General features: G+C 41.8%; 1 long non-coding RNA gene across 1 annotated transcript in view; it reads left to right on the top strand.

Annotated features, from left to right (window-relative positions):
- Window positions 1-2606, top strand: part of LOC107182012 — a 13891-nt gene extending 11285 nt beyond the window's left edge. The window contains exons 2-3 of the long non-coding RNA XR_001512733.1: window positions 978-1054; window positions 2568-2606. This is a non-coding gene — a long non-coding RNA (uncharacterized LOC107182012). The remainder of the gene's footprint in view (window positions 1-977; window positions 1055-2567) is intronic.
- The last annotated feature ends 5398 nt before the right edge of the window (window positions 2607-8004 follow it).

Below are 8004 nucleotides of genomic sequence, written 5' to 3'. Positions count from 1 at the left end.
GCCCTGAGGGTCGGGGGTGTTCGCTAGGCCTCCAGGAGACGGAGGGAACTCCACCCTGGCCCCTCGCGTCTTCTCATCTTCCTCCTCCACGACCGACCTCACTGCAAGCGCTCCCCTCTCCTCCCTCCCCCGCCCTCCGTTTTTTCCTCCGGAGGGAGATGCCGCGGTCTGATACCGGCCCGGGGAGGGAGGGGAGGACGGGAGGACTGTCAGTGCGGATGCTGGGAGAAATTCCCGGGTCGGCTGTCCAGCGGAGAGCTCCGTGGGGGGCGGAGGAGGAGCTCACCGGGGGGTGCTGTTCCCGGGAGACGGGTGTTTCGGGAGCCTTTGGAGATCCCGGGGTCTCTAGAGACCGTTGTGTGCGTGGAATGTTCTGACTTCTTTGAGGACCACCCTAGCTTTGAAAGCCTTGTGTGGAAGTGTTCTTTGTATCATTCTCTGTAGTTGTAGTCCTTCCTCTGATGGTCACTGTAGCGGGGGGCGAGTGCTGGGTCACTTTCTCTTTTTAAATAGAGTGTTGCCTTGGCTCAGTGGTTGAGCGTCGACCTATGAACCTGGAGGTCAGGGATCGATCCCGTTCGCAGCACAGGCCCCGGGGTGGGCTTGATCCCCAGTGTGGGGCGTGCAGGAAGCGGCCCATCATGATTCGCTCTCTCCCTCTTCCTTCCTCTCTGAAATAAATAAAAATATTTTGTTTTCAAAAAAGAGAGAAGTAAAAAGTTAACCTTAAAAAACACACACACACACAAGAAATATAGTGTCGCCGTCTGGTCGGGAGATCTGGATGGAGGACTCTCTAGTTAGAATTTTTTCACTCTCTTTGCCACTAACTGCAAATAATCATATCCTGATATGTGGTATTTTTAATTGTCATAGGTAATTTAGCTTATGTATTTGTCATGTTTCCTAAGTCTTATATATATATATGAATTAACTCAAAGAACTTAATATTCATTTCTTGTTTTCATAAATTCCAGTTAAATGTATATTATATGCTTGGATTTGTGCTGTGAATACCAGGATGAGTGAGAGAAATAACACTATCTGGCACATGGTTAGTACTTAATATTAGCCATTTGACGTTTAAAAAAATGTTTTTATTGATTCCTAGAGCGAAAGGAAGGGAGAGGGAGAGGGAGAGATAGAAACATCAATGGGAGAGAAACATGGATTGGCTGCCACCTGCACATCCTACTGGGGATGGAGCCTGCAACCCTGACATGTGCCCTGACCAGGTGCCCTGACGGGCAATTGAAACAGCAGCCTCCTGGTTTATGGGTGGATTCTCAACCACCCGGCCACACCGGCTGGGTAGCCATTTGACTTTTTAAAAAAAACAGTATTTAAAACTTGGAAATTGTGGCCTTAGTGTTTAGTAAGGGAGAATGTTTAGATTTTAAAACCCTGCCAAGCATTGTCAGTATTCACTTTATGGAAGAATATTTGATTGAAAGTGGACATTCACATGCTGAGGCAGTATTAAGTGTGATTTAAGTTTCCCATGCACATAAGCTCAATATATTGTAAATATTTCTGTAAAATTTCTTAAAATGACCTGCTTGCTATTGCAATATATACACCTGAAGCATTCTATACGCAAATTGTGTTTAAGTAATTTTCCACTGGTAAGTTATCTTAGTAGACACTTGGCTGTGGCAGAAATTTGTAATCAATCAGGCTTTTAATGTCTCTTCTTTTTGGGCCACATTTGCAGTAAGCCAAGACTACTAGTAGATCTTTTCCCAGTGGTTTTATAATCACTTTAATGTATTGCATTGCTATTCTTATTTGAAATTTCTCAAGATGTTTTTCTATCAGCAAATTTGGTAAGAAATATTTAATATACATGTTGATGTTGCAAATACTTAGTTTTATATTAGGTCTATGGTAAGAGAAAATTAGAGTATATAATAGCTTAGCCTTTTTGGAACACTTGTGTAACTTTAGTTTCAGCTTCTTGCTGACGTAATTCTAGCTAATGGATTTTACTTTTTCATATGAGTTTGTTATAAAAGTAATAGTTGCTCATGCAAAAATTTCAAATCGCATAAAATTTGAAAATGTCTCCCTTTTTTCCTGGTTATTCCACTGTTGTGTATTCTAATTAAATTTTTAGAAAAAGACTAAAATGTGATTATATTAATAGGAAGTGAAAAGGGACCGGCAAACTGGAAGAGGAAGCAAATTACAGTGTTGATTTTTTTTTTTAAGAAATGAAGTTCAGTCCTAACCGGTTTGGCTCAGTGGATAGAGTGTTGGCCTGCGGACTGAAGGGTCCCAGGTTCGATTCCGGTCAAGGGCATGTACCTTGGTTGCGGGCACAATCCCAGGAGGGGATGTGCAAGAGGCAGCTGATTGGTGTTTCTCTCTCATATTTTTTTAAAAAAGAAATGAAGTTCATGATTGGTTTTGTCTTAATATGATCATTGAAAATACTGAATTTTTCTCTCATAAGATGTACTAGAAACGTGATTGTGTATGAGTTCATAGCTGACATACAACTAATAGGTTATTTTATTTTATTTTATTTTATTTTTGTAAAAATATGTTTTACGATTTTTTTACAGAGAGGAAGAGAGAGGGATAGAGAGTTAGAAACATCCATGAGAGAGAAACACCAATCAGCTGCTTCCTGCACACCCCCTATTGGGGATGTGCGGGCACCCAAGGTACATGCCCTTGACTGGAATCGAACCTGGGACCCTTGAGTCCGAAGGCCGATGCTCTATCCGCTGAGCCAAACCCGTCAAGGCACTAATAGGTTATTTTAGACTGTAATGGTATATCTCATCATTTATGTTGTGATGACAGCTGCTCTTAAGTAACTTAGAACAGTGGTCTAGAACCTAAGCATGCTTCACAATCTCCTGGTCACTGGAGAGCTCATTAAAAACCAATTAAGGAAGATTGCTGAGGCGCTCAAGAATTTGTACAGTTCACCCTTGAACAACACAGGTTTGAACTGAATGGGTTGACTTATAAATGGATTCTTTTTTCAGCAAATATACAAGCAGCCCTTCGTATCCCTGATTTGGCATTTTCAGATCCCTGATTGAAAGCAGTATTTCCCATCGTGGTTGTGAATCCGAGGATGCGGAGGGCTGACTGTGTGTATTATTTTCCGTCATTTTATATAAGGCACTCAATTAAGCAAAACGTCCGCGGATTTTGGTATCTGAAGGGGTTTCTGGAATTAATCCCCTGACGATACTGAAGGACAACTGTAGTTAGTATTGGGGGAATCAAAAGTTATATACAGATTTCAGCCAGGGGTGGGGGCGGTATCAGTGCGCCAAACCGCCACACTCTTGTAGGGTAACTGTATTTCTAATGAGTTCCTAAGTAATGCTGCTGCTGCTCAGGGACTGACCACATTTTGAGAGCCTCTAGCGTGGAGAATTTGTGTGCAGAGAATTGGAAATTACAAGGTTAAACTCTGCCAATGTTTCAGTTGAATCAGAGTTTTATACTTGAATAAAATAAAAATTTAAAAAACGTCTATAGCAGTCCTGCCTAATTGAGCTAGTTCTCTGTCATGACTGTTTCCTTTCTGTTCAGTACTGTATCCACTAGCCACATGTGGCATTGAGTATTTGAAATGCGGTCAGTACAACTGAAGAACTGGATTTTTGTGTTATTTAAATTAACAAATAGTCACAAGTTAATGGTTACCAAACTAGACAGTGTGAGGCTGTAGAAATGAAAAATATAGTTATTTTATAATTATGGGCTAAAAATGTGCTCATGAAACAAATTGATGTAAAACAGCTGTAAGCATGTTTAATCTAGAGAATGTGACAATTTAATGTTTATATTAGAGTTTGTTTTCTATTTTTATGGGGATAATTTCAAGCTATGGTAAAAATGAGGAAAAGAGAAGGGGGCAGGACTGGATGAGGTTGAGAGAGAGATGGTCTCCTAAAGCAGGTCTCCAAGCCAGAATGTCTGTGGAAGATTAACTCCATCCCCACCCCCCACCCCGAGGGCTGACATGTAGAGCAGTGAATCACTCGGGCAGAGACTTTTCAGTGTCCCCACTGAAAACCGAGGGCATCCTCTGTTAGGGATTATATTAATGAAGGTATGTGTGGGGAGTAGGAAAACCCAAGAAAAGGTGCTGGAGCCGCAGGTAGGCACAGCTGACTCCAGCCAGATGTTATTAAGCCCTTACAGCTGAGAGATTGCCTGCAGAGGACCCAGGGGAATGACAGCCCCTGCCCTCTCCTTTTACCCTGGCAACTGCCTGCCAATCGTGTTGTTTGTAGACATACGTACTTATGACTTTTTTTAAAAATGTTTTTATTGATTTCAGAGAGAAAGGGAGAGGGAGAGAGAGAGAGAAACATCAATGATGAGAGAGAATCATTGATCGGCCGCCTCCCGCACGCCTCCCACTGGGGATCGAACCTGCAACCCGGGCATGCGCCCCTGACTGGAACTGAACCCGGACCCGTCAGTCTACAGGCCGAAGCTCTATCCACTGAGCCAAACCAACTGGGGCACGTACTCTTGACTTTTATCACACTCATCATCTCCATCTCACCCCAAGCTTCTTAAGCCCCCAACATATAACTTCCATAGAGCCTAGCATTCTCCCAAAGGTTTGGAAACATTTTACCCAAGTTTGCTTTAGTGTCTCATTTTGAAGAGCGTTAAGTCCAACACACCTGCAAAACGGTTACCAGCTTGCAAGAGCTAGCTAGAGCTTGGTGCCTTGGTTTTACTTCCAAATTAGTCTGTCCATCACATAAATGCTCTAGGGGTGAACTTAAAGTTGTCGCGCCTGCTCTTAACCACAGTCCCATTAAGGTCTGATTGTTAAACCCAGGCTTCTCAGAACAGTCACAGCCCCACTTGTTCTGCATTTCTGTTTTAGAAATCACATCCCTTTGTACAAAGACAACATTTCTAGGGTCCTTTTATTTCACAAAAATCCCTTCACATCCATTGCTGCTTGATTGATTGCATTTGCGTTGCTGAGTCATCCATTGGAGCATCTACCATGTGCCAGAATACACTCCAGACAGAAATCAGGGAAGGGAGTATCAGAAGTGTTTGCAAAGACTAGAAGGTTGCAATTTAAAATAAGGTAGTCAGGGTAGGTGATGTTTGTTAAGAAATTGTTGACATTTGAGCACTTAAGTAGTTTTGGACACATAATTCCAGGTAGAGAACAGTTGTCATGGAGGCCCTGGGGCAGGAACAACTAGGGTAGTATTTCCTGGAGCACCAAGGTAACCTTGCAGGAGAAAACCAAGTAGAGAGGGTACCGCTGAGGGTAGAGAGAAAGTGTAGCTGGAGTCTGAGAATCCCTGAGACCTATCAAAGGCCCAGGTGGGCCATTTCAGGAACTTTAAGCTTTCACTCTGAGACTTGGGAGTTCCTGTAGGTTTTAAGCTGAGAACAGTGAGAGTTGATTTTCAACCTAAAACACATACTCAGGCTGCAATCTATAAAACAGACTGAAATGAAGGTGGTGGTCAGGGCCAGGAGTACAAGCCAAGAGATCAAATTGGACACACCTGCAATCAATAACCCAGAACTTGCTTCTGCGGAAGTAATAGCCAAGGGGAGACAAAGAATGATTAACTTGAATACATGTTCAAAAATAGAGCCAACTGAATTTCCCGTTAGGTTAGAAAGTCAAGGGTCACTCAAACATTTTAAGCCCAAACTAGAAAACAGTTACGTACTTTACATATTCTCATTTACCCTCTCTCCCAACTCTGAGTGAAAGACAGTAACACTCCCCCCCCGCCCCCCACTACACACACACACAAAGACACCCAAAAGTGAGGCTCATAGTAGCACAACTCAGAGCCCTTGTTTTTCTCCTATAAGCCCCCAAAGCTTAAGCAAAGACCAGCCTGGAGCAGTTCACCCTTCCTTCTCCCTGCAGCTCTGCAGCCCTTGCCCTCCAGCTCCCAGAAAAATTCGGAGGGGAAGGTTAACTCTTAACTAACAGACTTCAAATGCTGTACTAGCCACTTAAAACAATACTAACAATTGTTCTTTTACCTAAAAAATTTCAATCCACTGCTCTAACACGTTAGTTATTTCTACTTTATTTCCTTTACATCCTGATTGTGTCATTTTGTGCATATACTGTAATGTATTGGATTATTGTCATTCAGCCAACTGTCTTGCTGTATGCCAAGCACTAGGGATGCAGCAGTGAACAAATCAAACATCCACTCTCTCTCGTAGCTTACTTCTAATGGAGCACACAAGTAAAATATATGTCACATGGAAAGTGATAAAGGGAAGGAGAATAGGGAGTGTGGCGTATTAGGCTTGCAGTTGTAGGGGAGGAGGCCTCACTGCAGTGTCATTTGAGCAAAGATTTGGTGGAGGGGAAGAAATTCAAGCCATGCACATAGAGCTGGGAGCTGAGCATTCCAGGCAGAGAAAATAGCAAGTGCTAGATTTGGATTTGGGGTGTGGGAGAAAGATTGGAGTCAAGGATATGAAACCAAGGTTTCAGGCCTGGGCAACTTAGAGTGATTAGCCATTTTCTGAGTTGGAAATAATAAATAAGTGGGCAGCAGGGAATGTGTGTGTGTGTGTGTGTGTGTGTGTGTAGGGGGAGTGCAAGGAAGTGTGGGAAAGAAGTTTATTTTGGGGAATGTTCCGTTTGAGATACTTATAAGACATTTAAGTGGATACCTCTAGTAGGTATTTGAATATATAAGAATTATGATAATTTATATCTTTCTGCAAATAAATTGTAATTTAAAATTCTAGTTAGAGTATCATGTGCTAGATACTAGTAGCATAACTATGGAAAAGAGAATATTCTGTTAGTTTTATCATGCGCATTCAAGGGCCAAGTATAGCCAGCTAATAAAATTCTAAGAGACTGTTTTTAGAAATTGGGGCCTCACTTAGAATCCAGAAAATACTTCCTCATTTTAACTTTAAAAAAGTATCCTCACCTGGGGATATGTTTCATGGATTTTTAGAGAGAGGGGAAGGGAGAGAGAGTGAAACAATGATCAGTTGACTCCCGTACATGCCCCAACTGAGCATCGAAACCACAACCTAGGTGTGTGCCCTGACTGAGAATCAAACCGTTGACCCTTCGGTTCATGGGATGATGCTCAACCAACTGAGCCACATCAGCTAGGGCTGAACTAGACATATATTTAAGAAAGATTAATGAAAGTAAGATCTCCTTGGCTGAGTAGCTCAGTTGGTTAGAGCATCATCTCAATATGCCAAGGTTATAAATTTAATCCCCCACTAGGGCACTCACAAGAGTCAACCAACGAATGCATAAATAAGTGGAACAACAAATTGATGTTTCATTTTTTCTCTCCCCCCTCACATACTGCCCCCCCTCCTTAAAAATCAATAAAAAATTATAACAGTGGCTTGAGCAAAATCAGTTTCTGTCTCCTGTAACAATCCAAGTATAAGCAGTTCAGAGCTAATCTGGTGGTTCCATGGTGTTGAGGACCTGGGCGCCTTCTGTCTTGTTGCACTTCCTAAAGTCTTTCCCTCAACTGCAAGGTTGACAATAGTTTACTTCTATCATTTCCATGTTCCAGCTGGTGGGGAGGAAAATGAGAAAATTCCCCATTTCTTTAAAGGGCATGATATGGAAGTTGTATACATAACTTATGCATACGGTCCCTTGGCAAGAACTTAATTATAAGGCAACACATAAAGTAGATAATGCACCCAATTAAAGTTCTGTGAAAGAAAAGGAGTCCCGGCCACACATACATTTTGCTAAATGGAGAGCGCGCACACATATGCACATATATCTATATAACTACATACTGTAACAACAAGATTAGGAGAATTTAAAAGATTAATTTTTAGTTAAGTAATATGGTTAAAAGACAATAATACAGAAGGACTTATGATGAAAAATAATGGTTACATGCTGTATTCCTTCCCACCCCCTGACTCATTGTCTAGAGTGAACCATTTTTTTTAAAATATATTTTATTGATTTTTTACAGAGAGAAAGGAAGGAGAGAGATAGAGAGTTAGAAA

This window comes from Myotis davidii, unplaced genomic scaffold (genome assembly GCF_000327345.1).
Source record: "Myotis davidii unplaced genomic scaffold, ASM32734v1 scaffold1534, whole genome shotgun sequence".
NCBI lineage: Eukaryota > Metazoa > Chordata > Mammalia > Chiroptera > Vespertilionidae > Myotis > Myotis davidii.
This window is presented reverse-complemented; position numbering and strand designations above follow the sequence as displayed.